Raw genomic sequence first — 21,856 nt, 5'->3', positions numbered from 1 at the left:
TCTGTCTCTCTCTGTCCCAAAAATAAATAAACGTTGAAAAAAAAAAAAAAAAGAAATAAACCACTATAGCAAATGTAGCCACCTGCCTCCCCAGCAGGGCTTCAGGTATTGAACTGATCAGTTACAGAATATAAAGTCATGACAATAAAAACGTTTTAAGAAATTTAAAAGAGGAATGACAAATATGAGCAGGGAACTACATATTACCAGAAGTGACCAGGCATATTTGAGAAAAGAACCAAAAAGACATCTCATAGGTGAAACACCACCGGGAGTTTAAACAGAAGAGGAGACATAGCTGAGGAGAGCCTAACCAAAATGTAAATACAGAACAGAAAGAGAACACATGAAAAGCATTAAGTAATAATGGAGGATAGAATGAAAAAAAAAATCTGAATAAACATCCAACGAGAATCCCAGGAGAGAAGAGACTGAATGGAGGAGAGAGAACATTTGAAGAGAATTTTCCAGAACTAGAGGAAGACACCATACACCATGCAGAATAAACACATGGAAATTCACACCAAGACAACGTTTGGAGGAATGTGAAGAATAATAAAGTCAGGGAGAGGATCTTACCCTCAGTAAAAGAGAAAAGAGAAATCACCAGCAAAGGCATGATGTGTAGACATATCTCAGACTTCCCAGCCGTGATAATGGAAGCCAGAGGTGATGGAATCACGTTGGGGGGGGGGGGGAACCTCTCACCCTGCAATTGCACAAACAGAAATGTTATTATTCCCAATAGAGGGCAAAATAAAGGCATTTTCATAACTCGGGCTCGTGCTTCTCCCTCGGCGGTAATGTACCTGCTGGCAGTTCTCAGCTACTTCTAGATCTGACATTGTTTTGCAAGAATTCCCTTCAAAGAAATTGTTCTCTTTTCTCTTTTCTTCCTGCCTCAGCTATTTCTCCTAAGGTCAGAGCATGTTTGTGAAGAAAACAGGCCTTTTTCTTGGTTTGGAGGGAGCTCCAGGCCTAAAGCCTGGGAAGTTCTCCATCAGGAAAGGCCCGGAGGAAGTCAAAGGTTCGCAGCTGTACCCTCGTGGCAGCTGAGACGGGGCTCAAGCTAAGCCGAGGGGGGCGGTCACGGAGCCTACCATGAAGGCCCCCGAGTCCTTCTAGAAACCTTCCAGGCTCCCTGGGAGGCCGCAGCTTGGTAAACACCGTACCTTTAAATACCATCTTACTGGAGTGAACAGAATCTGCAGGGACTTCAATAATCACCTCAGTGTTTCCCTCTAGGCCTGGGGCCTGGCTGGCTTTTGCCTTCTATTTCCCCAAGGTCAGAAATTACTTTGTAGTTCTCGTGGCTCAATTTCCTTTCGGATCAGCACTAGGCTTTTAACGAAAGGATTTTCCCCCTTGAAATGCTCCCAACTCTCAGCTAAAACTCCTGGCTTTAGATCACAAATCCCGCTCCTTCCCCTCCCCTCCACCTTTTCCTCCCCTGAGGAGCAGCCCCGAGGGTGATTGATTTGCTTAACATTTGTTGGTGCAAATATTTGAATCAGCTAACATTTGAATCCATTTATGTTATTGCTTTCTAGGGGCTGGCATTTTTGAAGGTCTTCTCTGGTCCTCCACGGAAGAGGCAAAGGCCTCTTCTCAGCAGAAAATGGGAGGAAACACAGGACCCAAAAAGGGAGGACAAATGGAGAGGTGGCAGAGGAAAAGGGACACCAGAGATGTCAGCAGAAGGGCTGTTGTGTCCCTCCCCGGAACCTGTATCTCAGCATCTCTCTCTCTCTCCCTTCTTCCCCCTCCCTCCCCTGCTCTGGGCTCGCCTATACCTCTACTCTGCTCCCACCCTAACACTCCTACTCATCTTCTTCTTCCACGACCCCTGGACAAGAAAGGACTTTCCCCCTGTAACCTAGACCTTGCTGCATCTTGCCTTTCACCCCTAGGCCCCTCAGGCTTGGGGTCCTGGAAGTCCTACCCTCACTCCCTGTATTGGGTCAGATAATACTAACTGCTATAACAAATAAACCTAAAAATATACGTGGCTCAAGTATGATGGAAATTTATTTCTTGCTCGTATAAAGTCCAAGTTGGGTCTTCTGGACTGGCAGGCGGCCCTCCTCTGAGCAGTGCTTGGCATCCAGTTTCCTTCCATCCTTCTGGCCCCACCACCTGCTCCCCCTGGCTCCCCACGTGCCGGGGGAGGCTCACACGGGCCTCGGCGCCAGAGACCCCGGCGCACCAGGCCTGGAACCAGCCCTTAGCTTCCCCTCGTTCCATTGGCCGGAGCCCCGTCACGTGGCCACGGGGCCTCACCAGGGAGGCTCGCGTAGGTAGGGTAGCTGTCCACCCACCTCTGCGTCTCTTGCTTTACTATCTTGCCTGCGACATCTTCGGACACCGGGTAAGGCAGGGTCTACTGTTCAGAGAAGCTGTGCTGCTTCGCTCATTTTTCCGGCCAGGGATGGTCGCTAGATGTCATGTCCACGTCACTTCCAAGTACGTGGGAGTGGCCCCTCGGCATTGTCTCCAGAAGCATTCTGAGCCCTCACTGACTCTTGAGTGCCGGGATTGACAGAGCAGGTGTGGTGGCACCGGTTCCATTTTTGGGCCGCCCCTGCCCCCGCAGCGTTATGTTGTGTCTATTTCCCTCGTGGCTGTGTGTTTCGATGGCCGGGTGCCGACACCCGCCCGCTGTTGTTCCCCCTTCCCGGCCTACTTTACCCCTCTGGGCTCAGCCTCTACCTACCTCGTTAATATCAGTTGACTTGCAGAGCAGAACCGTCCTGTGTAAGATCGGGGAGAAGGAGCGGACCATGAAAGGCTCTCAAAGGCAGCCCTGTGACCTAGGCAACGCTGAGCGGTGGAGGGGACGAGGGAGCCAGCTGTGGTTCAGGAAGCAGCCTGCTGTGGGGGGACTGTCATGGCAGCTGAGGACAAAAAGAACAGCCAGACGGTGTCTTATCAAAGTGATAAAGAAATCTCATCAGGGGCCCCTGATTGACCAGCCCCTTCTTTTTTTAAAATTTTTTTTTTCAACGTTTATTTATTTTTGGGACAGAGAGAGACAGAGCATGAACGGGGGAGGGGCAGAGAGAGAGGGAGACACAGAATCGGAAACAGGCTCCAGGCTCTGAGCCATCAGCCCAGAGCCCCACGCGGGGCTCGAACTCCCGGACCGCGAGATCGTGACCTGGCTGAAGTCGGACGCTTAACCGACTGCGCCACCCAGGCGCCCCTGACCAGCCCCTTCTAAAACCCAGCCACCGCCCCCCACACTGCCACATGTCCACCGTGGCTGGAGCACCGAAAGCTGAGGTTATGGTGTGACCCCCCCCCCCCCCCCCCCCATCACACCAAATTGGCTACATCCCTTCTGGATGCAAATACATGCAAGTCCCCGCCACAGGTATGCTTCTCTGAGGGAACAGAGTCCCACTTAACCCAGCCCTGAGTGGCAGGAGTGATAGACCGAAAACGTCAGGTTCCTGAGCCCGAAAGGGACCCACTTGGCCTCCATAAAGTTCCCCGTCCTTGAGGGCCATCAGAAACACCTGGCGAAGTTGTTACCATTACAAACTCCTGGACCTCAAGCCAGAACCCCTGAATTCGATGCTTCACATTTTATTGCCTTCTCGCCGGAACCCTATGAAGTAGGCACTCGCGTTTTCTCCGTTTTACAGATTGGGAAACTGAGGCATGGGGAGGGGTTTCCTCAGACCACATAGTTAGTAAGCGAGCTGCAAAGCCCAAATTTGATCTCAGAAAGTCGTGCCCCAAAGCCTCTGTGCTCAGCCATTACGCCCAACAATCGCCCCGTCCTAACTGGCCTTTTCTCCTTTCCCAGGAAGCGTGGGGGTTGGAAGGGGAGAAAGATTCGAGAGAAGAGCCGAGAGGACGAAGGGGGGAAGGACCACTGAGCTCCATCTTACCTGCCACCTGTCCCTGTCATGCCGGCAAGAGGTGGACAATGAAGGGATGGGGGGGGTGACAAGAGAGGCCCCCACTTGTATTTTGATCGGGCCACTCAGGTAATGACCTCCTGCTTCCGAGGAAGGGCAAAGTCTGCTTTCTCTGCCCACCCTGTCTTTTTCTTCATCGACACCTGACACGGTCCTCCTGATCCTTCAAGGTCCCCTGGGAAGCCTTAGGTAACTCTTCACCCCAACAGAGCCCACAATGACTCTCTTTAGAAATTAAAAAAAAAAAATTTTAATGTTTATTGATTTTTGAGAGAGAGACAGAGCATGAGTGTGGGAGGAGCAGAGAGAGAGAGAAAGGGAGACACGGAATCTGAAACAGGCTCCAGGTTCTGAGCTGTCCGCACAGAGCCCGACACGGGGCTCGAACTGGAGGAGGGCCAGATCATGACCTGCGCTGAAGTCTGACGCTTAACTGACTGAGCCATCCAGGCGCCCCCTCTCTTTTGCAATTTTATGTGTTCACATCTTTCTCTAGCCGTGTGCTCCTTGAAAGCGGGGACTCCAACAGTCCTCTATGTCACTGAGGTCCCCATGCTTGGCACATAAGAACACTCAACAAACGCCGTTGAGAAAAAGTGAATGAGGGAGTGAGACATTTTGTACTTAGCACCTACTGGGAGGCAGACACCAGCAGACCCCGTGGATCTGTCAGGACGTGCAGGTATTGCCTCTCATTGCAAGAAATGTCCGATCCGGTTCAGAGAAGGAGATGCGCCCCCAAGAAAAGTTAGAATCGGAGGCATCAAGGGCCTGCTGTGTCCTGTGAGTCAGCCACTGCCCGGCTTCTCTTTTCTTCCCGATTGAAAGGGCTTTAAAAACCTCTGGGAATATTCCCTGTGATTCTGTTGTTACCTGTCCATTTCCCCAGAGATGTCTTTATTTTATTTTATTTTATTTTATTTATTTTATTTTATTTTATTTTATTTTATTTTATTATTTTTTCTACTCTCATCCTTTATTCCTTTGAGGCGGAGGATGGACAATCTCGATTGTACAATTTTGTGTCAAATAAAGCCTGTATTTCCGATTTGGCTGATTGCCGCCTATTTTTTTTTTTTTCTTTTTAAATTTTAATGCCCATCCAGTTCGCAGGAAGCGTTCTATTCGTTTCCGGTGTACAAGGTAGTGATTCAACCATTCTCTCCATTGCTCAGTGCTCATCGGGACAAATGCACTCTAATCCCCTTCATCTGTTTCACCCACCCCTCCCCTCCCTCCTCCCCTCTGGTAACCATCAGCTTGTTCCAGAGAGACGTCTTGAAATAGAAAGACCTATGTCCTCGACGACGTTTGGAAGATGGGAGGAGCGAGGGAGGGGGACCTAGAACGGTCACTTCCCAGCTGCACTGAGGAGGAGAGAAAATTTGACAGGGGCCCTGGGCCCCTGGTGAAGAAATGAGGGGCTCCGCAGCGAACCAGCCTGGGAAGAGGCAGTGCCCCAGTGGGTGATTTTTATGCCTGGGTGCCAGTCCAAGGCTGCTCTCCATAGCTTTGCTCTTTGGGGGGGCAGGGGTTGGGGGGGGTGAATGGAAGGGGGAGCCTTGCTATTGCTGCTTCTACCCACTAGGCCTGCTCAGAGCCCAGGAGCCCGAGACCGGATGTGTCCCCCCAGGCTGCCGCACGCACGACGTTCATTTGGGCCTTCCATACTAACTGGCTCCACGCTGCGGCTCCAGGACTTAATTGTGAGCCCATCACGACCCCTTCTGTCCTCAGATAGGAATGTGCACAGGCTGGAAGCCGCAAACCGTGTTGCACGGGAACGGGAACGAGACACCGGCGAGTGTGGCCTGGGTGGGAGAAGTTGGTGTTAAGCCGTGCCTGAATGGATGCCGTCCTCTGATGGACGAAAGGAGGCAACGAGGTCAGGGGGCCCAGCCAGGGCCACAAAGGTCAAGAAGGAGGCAGAGGCATGTCACGAGTTTCCCCTATGGAAAAACTGGTGTCAGGACACAGGGTGGAAAAGTTAATGTATCTCCCAGATCCCGGCTGTTTTATTTTTTCTTCTGATCTCAGACGCTTCCCAAATGGCTCATCCAGGCCTGGCCGGTCCCTCGGCAGAGCCTAGGAGGATGAGGTCAGGGCTGAGAGGTCAGCACCACCGACAGGATTCAGGAGCCCTGAGGAAGCCATTTGTCTTCTTTCTGGAATGAGTCCGTCCAGGCTGGCCCAACAGGTGGCCTGGCCTGGTTCCCACTCCAGCAGAATGCCACGCCACGGTCTTGTGTCCCAGGCCTGGACCTGGGTGGGAGCCATTGTTAAAGCTGCTGGAACCCAGTGCCCTCGGTGCCTGCATCAAGCCCCTGCCTGTTCATCCACCTCTGACCTCAGGCTGTAATTGTGACAGCCAGCTTTCGGCCTTGCTCTTGAGACCCTGTTTCTTATACCCGGAGGACCGAGGCCTCCCCACCAGTCTTCTAGTGAATCTCTGCCTCTGGGAGTTGTCTGTTCTTGCCCAGGGATGGCAAATACCCCCTAGACGCCCACGGTAGCCGCTGTCAATCATACTGCTCTTTCTTCCTTTTTCTGCCGAAGCCAGACTTAAAATCCCCCTTGACCCAGACCTCCAGACGGTCACTACCAACCCATGAGACCTAGAATGGGAGTGGACACCAATTTACCCTCTCTGGGTAAATGCTTCTTCCATTTCTCCCTCAGAACCCAGAGTTCTGACAGCAGCTAAGGCCCCTCAACGGACTGGGCTGCCACAATTTCCACATCCGTCTGTATACCCCACGTCTCTTGTGCTGTGTCCTACCTGCGGGGACAACCCGGCCATTTTGCTTTGGGACCTCCAGCTCTAAGGTGGTCCTCCCTGGACCACCACCTGCTGTGTCCCCTCTCCCACACTATGTTCTGCCTGCCAGTCTAGATCCCCACCGGCCCCTGCAGCTGGCTCCCCTAGCAAGTGCCTGACCCAGCCCAGGGGCAGATTCCCAGCTCAGTTCTGTCTCCTCTGTCCTGTGGCAGTTCACCAGGCCAGACCCCAAATAGGATAAGAAGCTCAAAGCTGCTAATTAGGATTCCAGCTCCTTTTCCCTCCGAATCTCAGAGGGAAATTGACATTACCCATTTTAGGAAGAGGAGAATTGGGGGAAAAGGAAGATACGAGCATCTTACCTGGTTCCGAACTCAAAGGGGGAAACCCTCCCCCCCTTAGTCAGGCTGAGCAAAGTCCTGGAATGTAAGCAGGACGGCCAGCTTTATCTGATGTCACCCCTGTTAAAAAAGGAAGGTATTTGATCGCCATTTACCTGGGGGTGCCAGGTTTCATTCCGTAATAAACTCTCATTTCACAACTTTTTCCAGCTCTAGCTGCTAAGTACAGAGATGTCTCTAGGACACTGTCCTTGACCTAAGTGGGCTCAAAGCCCATCTCCTCAGCATCCCGTGAGTATGACTTTGGGGGCCCTAGGGCCCTGGCTTAACAATGCAGATCTAAGGCACTGGCTCCCTTTTTTAAAATTAAAAAAAAAATTATTTATTTACCTTGAGAGAGAGAGAGTGAGCGAGCACAAGCGGGGGAGGGGTGGAGAGAAGACAGAATCCCAAGCAGGCTCCGCACCATCAGCTCAGAGCCTGATGTGGAGCTCGAACTCATGAGCCATGAGATCATCACCTGAGTGGAGATCAAGGGTCAGACGCTTAACCAACTGCAACAACCCAGGCGCCCCTAAGGCATTGGTTTCCTAAACCTCGTGCTTCAGCGTCACCTGCAAGCTTGTTAAACACACAGATTCCTGCGCCCCACTCTATTCTGACCAAGAATCCCCTGGACTGGGGCTTGAGACTCTGGCCCTCGACCAGTGTCCTTAACATGTGGTCTGCAGACCACGTCATCAACACCTGGAAACTTGTTAATGCAAATTCTCCCTCTACCCCAGACTCGCCAAATTAGTGGCGCTCAAGATGGGGCCACGCAGTCCTGTTTTAACAATTCTCCTGGTGATCCGGCTGTGCACGGAAGTCGGAGCTCCCCTGCCCTAGGTGACTCTGAGACACATTTAAGTTGGGGAGCCATTGATCCAAGAGGCCCTCTGGAATTCCGACTCCAGCTGTGGTTCCCTTGGGCACACTCGGGGCAGCCCACGAAGTGGGGAGCAAAGACCAGGACATCTCTGGTTTTCTCTCTGTTGCAGGGGAAATGTTGCAGTGGACAACATCTCCGAGGCTGTTGATATACCTGGCAGCAGTTTCGGCTGCCAGCCAGCCAGCCGAAGGCCCTTCTGAAAGGTTCTATTCAGAGTTGTTAGAAGAGTAAACACCACCGCTTTTTTTCCTTTCCCCTGCACCTGGGGCTGTGACCAGAACTTTTGGCAGCTGCAGCGGTGGCCCCAGGAAAGGGTCAGGGCAAGAGAAGATCAATTCTCACCTGCTGAGGAGATGGACCCCAGGGAAGGAGCTGGCCAGCGGGCTTGGAAGAGGAAATGTCTCCCGGAAACAGGGCCAATTCCTTGGAGTGGGAAAACCAATCTCTCACTCATATCCCTAGCACAGTGCTTACATTTAGAAGGTGCCTGAGCAGTGGACTGTGATGAATGCTCACCAGATGGTCTCTGGGGGTCTCTCAGTCTGAGGGGGACACATAGTCAGGTTGACCACCCACAGATAACGCAGCAGCAGCATTAAAACCAAGACGGGAAGCTACGTCATAGCCCTCAAGGGTCAGAGCACTTTGGGTTGGCACTGGGGACCCCTATCGTTGCAGACAGAGCAGAGATTTGAATCTGTCCTATTCTTGGTGGTCCATGTCACCTGACCAGAGCAGGGCTCTGTGCTGAACTGGCCACGGCACAGAGGGAATCACATCGCTGTGAGTCCTGTCGCAGGGGTCCAGCACACTTAATCATTTCCACAAGGCCATATGAGTCCTGGTTTCTGGTTTCATCTGCAGTTGATGTTTTAAATCTTCTAACCTGTAATTCACTAGGGGACAAGAATCAACTCTCTGGTATTTTATGAAATCATAAATACAATTTTGACTATGTTGAACTTGAACCCAGAAGGGGTCAGTATGCATTCCATCACCTCGTATATTCCTGGAAACCATTCGTATTACGGTGGGATTGGGTAACCTTCATGTTTTTTCCCAGCCTCAATCTCCTTATCTGCAAAGTAGGGATGACACCATCAACCTCACCACGCCCTTTTATCACACTACAGGCATTCAACAAATTCCAATGTCCTACTTACTTTCTCCTTTAGACTGGAGAAGCCAACACTCAAGGCCACAAAATGGTGGAAGTGGGGCCAAGTCTGGATTCTCTGACTCTCCACCCAGATACCACCGTGGTGATTTGAATTGTGCTCCCCCAAGACATTTGTTGAAGTCCTAAGCCCTAGTACCCATGAACATGACCTTACTTGGAAATAAGATCTTTGTACATATAGCCAAGTTAAAATGAAGTCCTTGGACCAGAGCGGGTCCTAAAGCCAACGACTCGTGTCTTTATAAGGGAAGGAGGAGATTTGGAAACAGAGATACACAAAGGAGGCCATGGAAAGATGGAGGCAGAGATGGGAGTGACAAAGTACAAGCCAAGGGTGCCCTACAAGCTAGGGCCACCAGAAAGTAGGGAGAGGCAAGGAAGGATCCTTCCCTGGAGCCTTCAGAGGAAGTGTCATATACCTCTGTCAATACCTTGATTTTGGACTTCTGGTCTCTAGAACTGTGCAAGAATAAATCTCTGTTGTTTGAAGCCACCCAGTTTTTGGTAATTTGTTCCAGCAGTCTTAGGACACTAGTACTCCATCCTCCCCCCAGAGTATGGCCACTGAACTTTCCTTGGCCCCATTCTTATCAGCAGCCTCTGCTCTCCTAGGGATATCCACCTCTATCTGGCTCTCTCTGAAACAAAGAAGTATTTTACATGGAAATCATGCTTTATAGTTTAGAGGGCAGCAATGATGAAGTTTTGGGGCGATGGTGGGTGGTCTGGAGCTGACGGCCAAGAAAGAATTCTTGAAGACATCTTTGGTGCAAAAAGGTGATTTTATTAAAGCATGGGGACAGGACTCGTGGACAGGAAGAGCTGCACTGGGGTGGTGATGAGTAACTTATTCCATACCTTCAGGTTGGGAGGGGGTCAGGGATAGCATCAGTCTCTAAGGTATTTGGAAGCAAGGTTTCCAGGACGTTCCGGGACTAGCTGTTCCCATGGCCATTTATTGCCATTTAATAAAACCTCAGTCATGAGACCCTTTAGTTGTATATCGGGGGCCATAAGCTTGGAGTATGATTGCCACATAGATCTTGGGGGAGTTGAGATAAAGGAAGTAGACTTACAGGATCCTCAAGGTTGGGATGATGTTAAGCTAAGGTTCTTCTCTTTTGCCCGCAGCAAAATGTCATCATCGAGGCAGCTGAGCTCCTAGAGGGAGGTCACTCTGCGGTTTCAAGGACTTGTCAGTGGGCTACAGGCAGTAAGGGAATTTAATTTTTCATTTGCCTTAGTTTCCCACGTCACCATGGCAAGCACTTAAACCCCTTTCCTTTGTTCTTGGGTAGCCCGGAGTGTCCGAGGAATACCACACGTGTTCCATCTGGTTGTGGGGGCGGGGGTTGCCAGCCTGTATTTTGCCCTCAGCTTGCCCCACGCTCTCTCATCAGCCAACAATAGCCAAGTTTTCACTCCGTCCGCACAGCCTGCCTGAGAGTTTTGTTCTGTTGACCCCATTTTATAGACGTGGAGACCGAGGGCCAGAGAGATCGAACAGATCATCCTATGATGTCACGGCAAACAAGGGGAAGAGACAAGATTAAACCCAAATATCCCGCCTCTTCGGCCGGGATTCTTTATCCTTAAACTTTTTTATTGCAACGTATTACAAGACACATACATAAAAATGCACAAAACACAAATGTAAAGCTCGAGGAAAACAACCCCCACGTGACCAGCATCTAGGTCAAGGACTAGAACACTGTCCACCTCCCAGGTGTCCCCCACCAATCTCTCTTCCTTCCCTCCTCCCCCAGGTAACCGCTGTCCTTTGCCAGGCCCTGCGCTCTCTCTTCACGAGACCACACATTCCATTCTGACATTTGTGTCATTAAGAATCAATGGAGGCTATAGTAAAAGGTCAGAAGCCTCTGTCCTAGGAAAGTCCTCCAGACCTGAGGCTCAGCATTTCCCTGCAGCCATGCCTCTCTAGGGTTCTTCTCCGTCCTTCTCTTCAGAAGAAAGAAAAAAAAACACAACTCCTAACTGGTCTTGACATTTTCAGAACCATAAAACCTGGGAGTGGCAGCCACTTCTTTGAAGGAGTCAAACCACAGACTTTTAACAAGAGGGGAGGGAGGAGGGAGGGCAGAAGGATAGGCCCCGGGGCTGGGAGAGTGGATGGGTTAAAGAAACAAAACAATTACCAAGTCTCCCAGGACTGGCTGTCCGCAGCCACTTCTCCCTCCCTCCTCCTGACAGAGACGTCTCTGTTATAAAATGGCCGGAGTCACTCTGATCGTCAGGATTTGGGCCTAATCTTGCCCAGAGGCAGAGGTAAACCACGCTGCTCCTTGGCCTGAGTTTGTGACCTCTCTCTCTCTTCCGGGATCCTGGGCTCCGGCTCTCGGTATCCCAGAGCAGGGCAGGAACAGGGGAGAGCAAGAGACTAGGGGCCAGTCAGAAAGCGTCAGCCAGGAAACTGAGCTGTTATTCCCTTGCCTGACTTCTGGAAAGTCACTTAAGTCTTCTGGGCTGCAGGTCAAGCCCTCTGAAGCAAGGGCACCGGTTGAGGCCCTCCGGGGTTGGTAGTGAGTTAACAGCAGTGCAGACACGAGATGTCCAGTCGAGCTCCCAGATGAGAAGCGACAAGCAGTTGGATCTTTCTGCAGAGGACAAGCCTCTGGGTCACACATTCCCCCCGCTGGGCTGCCTGAGGGGGGGCTCAACGCAGGCAGCCATGAGGGGCTCCTAGAGACAACAGGAGCTCAGGGGAAGTGACTGCTCAGCCAGCTGTCGGTTACCATCAGTGCCACTCTCTATCTGCTGTCAGGCCTGGCACCAGGAGAAGGCAGGACGGTGCGGCGGGTTGGGAGAGCCGACTGGAAGGGCTCTCTCTGCTTGGGCCGGGGATGGGGGGTGTTGGGCCGGGGGGGGGGGCGGGCTCCGCGCCCATGGGGAAATTTATACCCACTGGAGTTGTTTTCTGGGCAAAACGGTGGCCTGGATTCTGAAATCTGCTCCAAGACATTGGCTCTATAGACTAGAAACTGGAAACGCCCGGTTTCATTCTGATCCTACTACTTAGAGCGTGCTTGAGCAAGTCACTTCCACTCTCTGAGCCTCAGTTTCCACATCTGGTCATCATAATAACATGTTTCAATTTACTGAGCCCATATTATGCGCAGGGTAATGAGCTAGATGCTTAATATGCATTCTCTCTAATATCTACCCTATCTAGCACACAGGGATGCTGTAAGGATCAAATAAAAATGTATTTCCTGGGGCGCCTGGGGGGCTTAGTCAGTTGAGCATCTGACTCCTGATTTTGGCTCAGGTCATGATTTCACAGTTCATGGGTTCAAGCCCCACATCTGTGCTATTAGCACAGAACCTGCTTGGGATTCTCTCTCTCTCTCTCTGCCCTCTCTCCCCCCCTCCCCTCAAAAATAAATAAGCATTCAAAAAACGTATTTCCTTAAAAACTGAAACATAGAATTACCATATGACCCAGCAATTCCACTCCTAGGGATATACTCCAAAGAATTGAAACCAAATACTTACCCACAAATGTTCACGGCACTTCGTGCTATTCACAACGAGCCAAAAGGTGGAAACAACCCAAACGTCCACCATTGGGTGGATGGGTAAACAGAATGTGGTACGTTCACACAATGCAATATTATTCAGCCATAAAAAGAAATGGAGACCAGATGCGTGCTACGACATGGATGTACCTGGAAGACATCATGCAAAGCAAAAGAGGCCAGACACAGAATCACATATTGTATTATTTCTTCTGTATGAAATACTCAGAATAGGCAAATCCTTAGAGATAGGAAGCAGATGCATGGTTGCCAGGGAACGGGAGATGGGGACAATGGGGAGTGATTTCTTCATGGGTAAAGGGTGTTCTTCTGCGGTGACAAAAATCTTTTGAGACCAGAGAGGGCTGGTGGCGGCACAGCTGGGAATGCGCCGAATGACGCTGAATTGTACGCTTAAAAATGGCTAATCGTGGGGGCGCCCGGGTGGCTCAGTCGGTTGAGAGTCCGACTTCGGCTCAGGTCATAATCTCACGGTTGGTGAGTTTGAGCCCCGTGTCGGGCTCTGTGCTGACAGCTCAGAGCCTGGAGCCTCCTTCAGATTCTGTGTCTCCCTCTCTCTCTGCCCCTCCCCCATTTTCTCTCTCTCTCTCTCTCTCTCTCAAAGATAAATAAATATTAAAAAAATTAAAATGGCTAATTGTGTATCATGTGACTTTCATCTACTAAGACATATCCATACATAAATACGGAAGTCACGGACGTGTGTGAAGTCGTTGGTGTACGTGACCTCTGGCTAGCTTTACTCCTCTAAAATGAGAAGGGATAAAGGCAGCTTGCCCTGGCTCTCCTCTAAAGCACAATGTAGCCACGCTTCTCTGCATGTGGTTGGATTCAACCTCCTGGGTCAGTGTGGTCGCCAAACTGCACAGGCGTATGTGATCCATGCACGCCCCGATCGGCTGTGGGCTGCGGTGCTCCACGGGGTACACAGTTCCCGCGTGGAGACGGCATTCCTTCCTCTGTAGGGAGGAGTGTGCCCACAGCTCCCCACGCACCCATCTCGGGTGGCGGGGAATTATCAGCAAATACAATGGGTTCCTATTAGCACCGAGCCCTCCCCAAACATAGCGGTGACCAAAAGCTGAGACAGAGACAATAGCGAGTGGCGGCAGGCCGGTGGGTCGTGGGAGGCTGCGGGGGTAGCAGCCATAATGCAATGCGCAGGCAGGACTTGCTTTTAGCTGATGAACAACGCCCCACACCCACCTAGTGCCTCTTTCCGGGCTGATCTCCAAGCACTAAAAGGGCTCTGCTCTCCTTGGGGATCATCTCCAGAGAGGCAGAGGCCAGAGGGCGTGGTGGGGCTAGATGTGCACCGTAGGCAAGGAGGGACTGCCCTCCGCGTCGGCACCCAGACCTCCTCTGCCGATCGTCCTGGGTTTATTATTTTGCGTGAAGATCCCAGAAGGGCTGGGTGGACAGAGCGGTATCGTGTGTGGTGGGGAGAGAACGGTCTCGGGTGCTGTGAGCTGACCGGGAAAAGGCTCCTTTCTTAGACTGTCAAGCAGGCGGGGCCCCCAGCTCTCCTCCATCCATCCCCCGCCCTGACCTCCAGAGGATGCGGAGGCCCAGCAGGCCCCGGGTCACCAACCTCTGGATGAGCTGCTGCCTGCTGCCCCGAGGCCACGTCCCTAATGACCCTACGGGACTGGAGCCAGGTGACCTCTCTGAATGTAGAGTGTAGAGTGGAAGTGAGTTCGTGCCGCTGGGCTCCTTGGCCCCCAGTCGGTGCTGCAGTTAGCATGGGCGCTTCCAGGGGCCCAGCCGGCGCCACTCAAAGCTCCCTGTTCGTGGTAGCCAAGCCCACTGAAATCCCGGATGCTGGAGGCCTTAGGTAATGGCTCCTTAGTGTTTCCTTGCATTTCCCCTGGGCCTGGGAGGTACTGGCACTTCAGGGGAAGCCAATGGCAACCCCGAGGACTGTGCCCAGCCTGAGAGCTTCCACATGTTTGGCCCTCCATCGGGGTGCAGACAGCAGCCTGAGTAAGGTTTTGTGGGAAGGGAGAGGGGGCCGGCACACGCCCATCAAACCGTTTGCACCCATCACCCTCCCCAGTGCATGCACGCACACCCACACCCATGACCGGCGAGAACCGACGCTCAACAAAGGCGGGAGAATAACGCAGAAGGGGGCCAGCGCTTTTTGGACAAAAAACAATAGAATCTGAATTTCCTTTACCTGCAACCAGCTGGCCTTCTACACACACACCGCTCCCCCCCCCCCCACCTCCTGCTGCGGTAAATCAGAAAAGACCGCCCCACAGCAGAGGAGAGCACGTTAATTAAAGCATCAACTTTGTGTCTGAGCCCCAGTCGCCTTTTCCACTCCCTAAAAATGCCGCCTGATGACCCCTCCGCACGGCTCTGAGCCTCCGACGGGCTCCCAGGCCGGGGGTCGCTGACACGGGGCTCTAGGAACAGCAGTATGACCAGGCGAGACCATCTCCCGGCTCCTAACCTTTCCAGTCTTCATTCCCTGCCAAAGAAAGGCACCTGCTCACGTCAAATCCCAGTAATTGGTGATGCCGGCGCCTCTCGGGCAACCAACCCACAGCAGCCACCTAAAGACCAAGCCTCCTACCTCGGCAGCCTCCTCCGGCTTCCCTCCTCCCCACCCCGCTTCCCTCCCCTTCCTCCTGTGGAGGCAAAGCTGCCCCGTCTGGCAGCTGTCAACTGAACGCAATTCAGCAAACTTTACCGAATACCCACAATGCCTCAAGCATGGGTGTGGGATTGTGGGGGAGCTGTTCCTTCAGCAATGTCAGTGCAAACCAGGGCCAAAGCCGGAGAAAACTAGGCAAGAGTACGGAGAAAGAAAGAAAGAATAAAAGAAGGCCCAGTCACCTCCGTACCCTTCAGGCTTGGTTCTCGTGGAAGCCTGGCTCGGGAGAAGGGCAGACGGGGTGAGTGAGTTGGGCCTGCTGCGGAAGGTCAGGTGACGTCCCATCCCCAACTCCGGGGCGGAGACCCCAGAAGTTGATCTTCCAGAGTTGGGGCCTTCTGAGAGCTTTTTTTCTAATACTCCCAGGTGGGTCCAGAAGACTGCTTTGGACAAACGTGGGTTGTAATACAGGTTTGGGGGGCAAATGCTGAGCTCCTTCACTGTCGCCCTTGTCTGCCTTCGGTGGGAGACCCTCCACAGCAAGAGAAACGAGGACGGTGAGGAGTTGGCATTGCCTGCGAGAAGCCCAGAGAATCTCCATCAGTATGTTTCTCCAAGGGGCGGGGTGTCTCTGACAACAGCAATTCCTGGTGACCCTTGGGCAGATGGCAGCCAGAAGATGTCAGATTTTGCTTCCCAGTTGCCTTGATCTCCTCACTCATCCGCTCACCCAGCCGACCTCTCATTCGCACAGTACGCCACAGGCTGCGCTTGTGTTCAAGTCTTAGTTTACCTCTTTGAGCCTCAGTCTGCCTTCTGTGTTCAATGGAAGTAATCGTAACTGTGCTTCAGGGTTTTACGAAGCTTAAATGATGTATGTAGAAGAGCCTAGCCTGGAACCCTAAAAAATATCAGTCCCTTCTCCTTTTCTCTGGTGCTCCGGAAAGAAGGCACTCTCTTCTAATCCGGTGCCCCATACCCCAGTTATCCCCTCAAAGTAAATAAAACACATTGGCTCGGGTAGAAGATGCTCCTTTGTTGAAACGGAGAGCTGGAGGAAGAGAGGGCAATGGATCAGGAGAGAGGGGCTGGTGGGAAGGAAACCTCGTGGGCCTGGCAGAAATGCCTCAGGGGGTGAAGTCAGAGAACCAGAGAACCGTGCTGCCTTGTGAGGATGGCTATTGGCAGGGAGGTGGGGGAGGAGCAAATTCTCCCACAAGGGGTGTGTTACTTAACGTGGTTGGGGATCAAAGAAGTGGGAGGTAGGGGGAGGGAGTGAATCTTTCTGTATCTTGATTGAAGATCAAAACAATTTCTATTCTTGCAAACTCCCTTAGAAAGATAGCCTCCTGGGGATGGGAAAGGGAATTTATTTCTTTGCAAAGCTTACCAAGACGCCTGGCCGGGACCCATTTGGCAGTTTCTCCAACAGCAAAAGTGGCGAAGAAGCGATAGTGTCCCCTCCTCATGATCCAGCCACAGACAGAGGGAGCGGGGCTATCTCTTCCTGCCCCTGGTGAATTCCACAGCCAGGGGGCATCTCCAGGATGCATAGGGGCAGCTCCCCCAGCTGTCCCTCCAGTGACCAGGGAGCTCGCCAGCCAAGGTGAATGGCTGTTCAATTTGCCATTGCCGGGGTCCACAGAGCCCCTGGAGATGCATGATGTATCTACAAGCACCGTCTTCACCCAAGGAGTTTTCATGGGGAGGAGGGGGATTGCTGTTGAAATAAACATGAACGTCTCATGGAACAAAATGCAAAATTTGCATGACTTTCTAACATCAAATGTGAGATTTCAGCTTGAGGGGCAACTTTGGATGATGCCCTCGGAGGATGATCACCGGAGGGCATGCTTTCATTCTTCTCTCCTTTTCTGGATACCTCATAAAGAAAAGTTTGGAAAGCCCCTCTTTTCAGAGACAGATGCTTCAGCGGCGGCCTCTATTTTAGAGGTCATCATGTCGATCTCCCTGCCTCCAGATAGCACTCTCAAACCTGTCTACACGAGAAAAACATCAATTAATCAATGAAAAGATGCTGGGCCCCGTCTGCACAGATCCTATTTCAGTCATCTGGAGTGGGGCCTCGGCCTGGGTGCTCTCCAAAGCGGCCCCACTGGCTCCCCCTGTGCAGCCAGGGTTAAGCACCAGTCCCCTCAAATGGAGAGCTGTACTGCCAGAATCCCAGACTCTGCGGGGCTGCTAACCTCCAGTTCTCTATTTTCCTTACAAGTGTCAGATATTTCGTCTGTTTTCTTTCCAAGCTGCCATCACCCAAATCCTACTAAAATCATCTTCTCTCCAACCTTGCCATAGATTAGGACATAAAGTCTTCCTTTCTATAACCCGACCCCAACCAGTTCCTGGACAAATGCCCAAGGTGAGGAAAGGAAGTGCCATTTTTCTAAGTGTCTCCCATGTGGCAGGTGCTTTCCTAGACCCTTACAATTGCTTTAACACCACCTAATGAGCTGGGTGTTAATCATTCCCATTCTAAAATTTTTTTTTTTCAACATTTATTTATTTTTGGGACAGAGAGAGAGAGACAGAGCATGAACGGGGGAGGGCCAGAGAGAGAGGGAGACACAGAATGGGAAACAGGCTCCAGGCTCTGAGCCATCAGCCCAGAGCCTGACGCGGGGCTCGAACTCACGGACCGCGAGATCGTGACCTGGCTGAAGTCGGACGCTTAACCGACTGCGCCACCCAGGCGCCAATCATTCCCATTCTATAGATAAGGAACCTGAAGACCAAGGAAATTAAGGAACACGCTCTAAATTTCTGAGATTCAAAGCCATTCCGTCTGACTCAAAATCCATGCCTCTTCCAAGACAATGACAAGACATTACCTTTCCTAAACTTCTTTTTGTTTTTAAGGAGTTTTCCTTATTTATTTTTTTATTTCATTGTTAAACTATTACTTTACTACAGGGACCACACAGAGGTAAGCAGACAATAGAATGGACCAGAGTTCAAGACATCGCACACATTACTAAGGATCATTATTCTCCATTATTCTCTGAACTCCAGTAGAAATAGATCTGAGTCCTTAAACCTTTGCATGGCCCCATGTCACTGGTTCTTGCTTTGAGGAATTAGACCTGTCCATCCTCAGGTAGGAACCGATCTCTTTCCTCAGCCCAAAGGGATTCAGAACGATGCTACTCCTTAGGTAGTATTCTTGTTCTACCCCCTCTCCACCCTAAATTTGACTCTTAAACTATGTCTGAGAAGGAGCCAGACATCTCCTCTTCTGGGCTGCTCTGTACTTGGCTCTTAAATCCTGACCTTCCACCCCCACCCTCCCCACTCCCACCAAAGATATTTCTCCAGATCTGCAGTTCTACACTGACCTTGCAGGCGCCTTTCTTGTTCTTCCTTGGCAGGGTGGGGGAGGAGGGATGAAAATGCCAGCCACCAAAAGTCCCACCTCTATCCTTGGCTAGCTTCTCTCTGATTGGTTTAAGTTATGAAAGTAGATTTACTACCTTTTGGCAAAATCGAGCTTTCACACCTTCCATTTATTCAACCAATGTTTAGAAAGGGCCTAATAAGTGCCAGGTACTTGGCCAAACATTATGCTAACTAATGACATTGCCTCCCTCCCCAGGGAACTTGCAATCTACTAAAATAACCAAAGGTGACTGCTATTTATTTTTTATGTTTATTTATTTGTTTTGAGAGAGAGAGAGAGAGAGAGAGAGAGAGCGAGTGCAAGCACAAGCAGGGGAGGGGCAGAGAGGGAGAGAGAGAATCCCAAGCAGGTTCTGTGCTGTCAGTGCAGAGCCTGACGTGAGGTTTGATCTCACGAACTGTGAGACATTCTGAACTTCCGTTTCCTTATCTGTAAACATAAAGTATGATAATACCTCTTGCATGGGGTTGTGGTGAGGATCTCAGAAATGGTAGCTGGTATTTTAGAGCTAATATCGAGTCCTGGTCTTACCAAAGTCAGGTAATTGTAGCAAGTGCCAGCATCCTTGGAACTGATCTGTCGTATATTGGTTCCCTTCCCCAGTACAGCCCGAGGAACATCATTAATTCTTAGCTCATTTGCAAAACAAGAAGTATGTCATACACTGAGTCACCTCCAGACTTCAGATTTTAGGTTATCTCGTCTGCCTCCTTCCTCACTTAGGTTTTTCTCCCTGAGCCAACCCTGATTTCCCAATTCAAATGCATTCATACTTTCTAGAAGGCGATCTTCTGAAATCCGTCATATCACCATCAGATTAACAACACCAAGCGTGCAATAAATACACGGTAAAAATAAGGGATGCTATCCATTAAAAGAGAAACGTTGTTCTCTGTCTTATTTTAAGGAGCTTATTAGAAGAAAATTCTGAAGCCCTCAACTCCATTTGAAAGAAAACGAGTCTTTCCGGCTCCAATATCTTTGTCTCATCCTTCTGGAAAGAGGAGACTATCCATGGTGAGGACTTCTAATGACCCCTCAATACTAAGGGAATAAAGAGAAACATCTGCACTGGAAACTTCGGGACACTCCTATTGGGTGCCAGTGTAGCCTAGACTTTCCATCAAAACATCAGACTAGTAAACAATCCCTCTCTGGCGTCAAGAGCTTTCAGGATGGGGCAGCAGTGGAGTCTGGATTGTACCACCATGATCATCTTTCTACTGACCTCTTTATATTCAACTCACTAATTCTGTTTGGGTGGATTTCCAGCCGTATCCCTCCATCCCCTGATTGTTGGGGATCAGTGGCTATGTTATAAAAACAGGGGGTACTGGGTCTTATGGAGGAAGAGGAAGGGGGTGGTGGCCACTGAAGCATCACGGTGTCTTTGCGGACAGGGATTTGAATCAGAACACATTTCATCCCTTCCAGACAGGGTGGGTCCAACATCAGAGACAATCAGCTTTGCCTAGCGGTTGTGGCTTAACCTGTACTTTTCTGGGTAGAGAGGAAATAGCAGTGGCTTGAACCCCTGGAAAGTCAAATAGGTCCGAAGGCCAAACGGTTTTCCTGGCCTTGTTGGTGCTGTTTATTCCACCCTGCGCTGGGTACTGAAGACAGGCAGACTGTAGGGAGCCAAAAATACAATTCATTCCATAACCCTTTGCTGATTACCTACTAAGCACCAGACGTTGTGTGCCCAGCTGGAGCTAGGGGTTACATAACTGAATAACAGAGCCTCTCTTTTTAGTTTGCTTGCAGTTTGGTGACTGGGTAGGGCTGGCTCGACGCCTCCCAGAGAGCACCAGTGTCCCAAATGAACCCTTTTCACATGTGGACTCCCTCGGCAATCTGGAGGACATCAGTATCCCCTACTTGGTTTCCCATATTGAAGCCAAGCTCCGAGGGCCTAGATCCAGGACCCAGGCAAACAGAGCAGAAGTAGTCCAAATGGAGATTAGAGCCCATTGACAAAGGAGCTTTTGAACAGTGGCTGGTCCCCTGGAACCTGCCTCCTGACCTGGTCCCAGTCATCCTCTCTTCTTTCTTCCTCCTAAGGAAGGACAGATAACTAAAGACTTGGTGCAAATCTCACAGCTTTAGAAATGGTCAGCACAACACATGGAGATACTGCCTTTTTTGGGTGGAGATTTGTTGGGAAGGATCCCAGTCAATGGTTGGTCCCCAGGCTCCCCTGACTTTCACTGTTAGCAAATGCAGTATTGTTCACCACGCTGCAGTTTAAAACAATAACCATCTGTACCCAGTGGGCGAATGTGCCCGGCTGTCTAGGCCCCTCTAAGAAGTGTCTCTTGGGCCCTGTTGTCAAAACCAGGGTCTGCTTTCTGGACTCAAAAATGATGAGAAGCTTATCCATGCATTATTGAAAACCATATTCATATTAAGGCCACTCTGCCTCACTCACGAGATCAGAGTTTGCCACACAGGCTCCTGCTTTCTTGTGAGTAGGCATTATATGGGAACCTTCTATGTGTGCCCAACATTTAAGACCACGCCGGCCGTGGAGTACATGCTCCTATTTGTTAAACTGAAATGAAACGTGTGTGGGCTCCAGAAGAGATGCTCTGTATCCCAGCCCCCTCTCGTTGTTATCCTCCCCTGTCTCCAGATTCCAGCAGATTGGGCCACTATAATTAGCTGGGCTCCATAGTCACTGAGTCCGACTGGGACAGTAGGGCAGTGATCACACCCTCCACTCCATCAGTCCTCTGGCCTTGTGATGTGGGAAAGTCTGTGGGCTTTAGAATCAGGCAGATCAAGGTTCAAATCCTTGTTTTACCACTCTCTAGCTAGGCACACCACATCCCTGCACCTCCTTTTCCAAAACAAAATACCTCCTGTGATCATTAAATGCAATAACAAAAGTAAACCACCTAGCTTAAAGCAGGTGGTCAGCAACCATTCGTTATGTTTAATCTTTAAAAAGACTCTTCATAAGTCTTGAGAAGAGTGGGTTCCTGACAAAGACCTTCCCGATGGCCTCCACAGTTCAGACCGATGGGAGCAACCAGAAGTCGCATCTGCCTTGACCCCCCTAAAGTCTTCTAATTCAAATCTGAGTCTTTCTCAATCGGTATGTATTTTTTTTTACATCAGGAGCG

This window comes from Lynx canadensis, chromosome F1, assembly GCF_007474595.2.
Source record: "Lynx canadensis isolate LIC74 chromosome F1, mLynCan4.pri.v2, whole genome shotgun sequence".
Taxonomy (NCBI): domain Eukaryota; kingdom Metazoa; phylum Chordata; class Mammalia; order Carnivora; family Felidae; genus Lynx; species Lynx canadensis.
Note: the sequence above shows the minus strand (reverse complement) of the source record.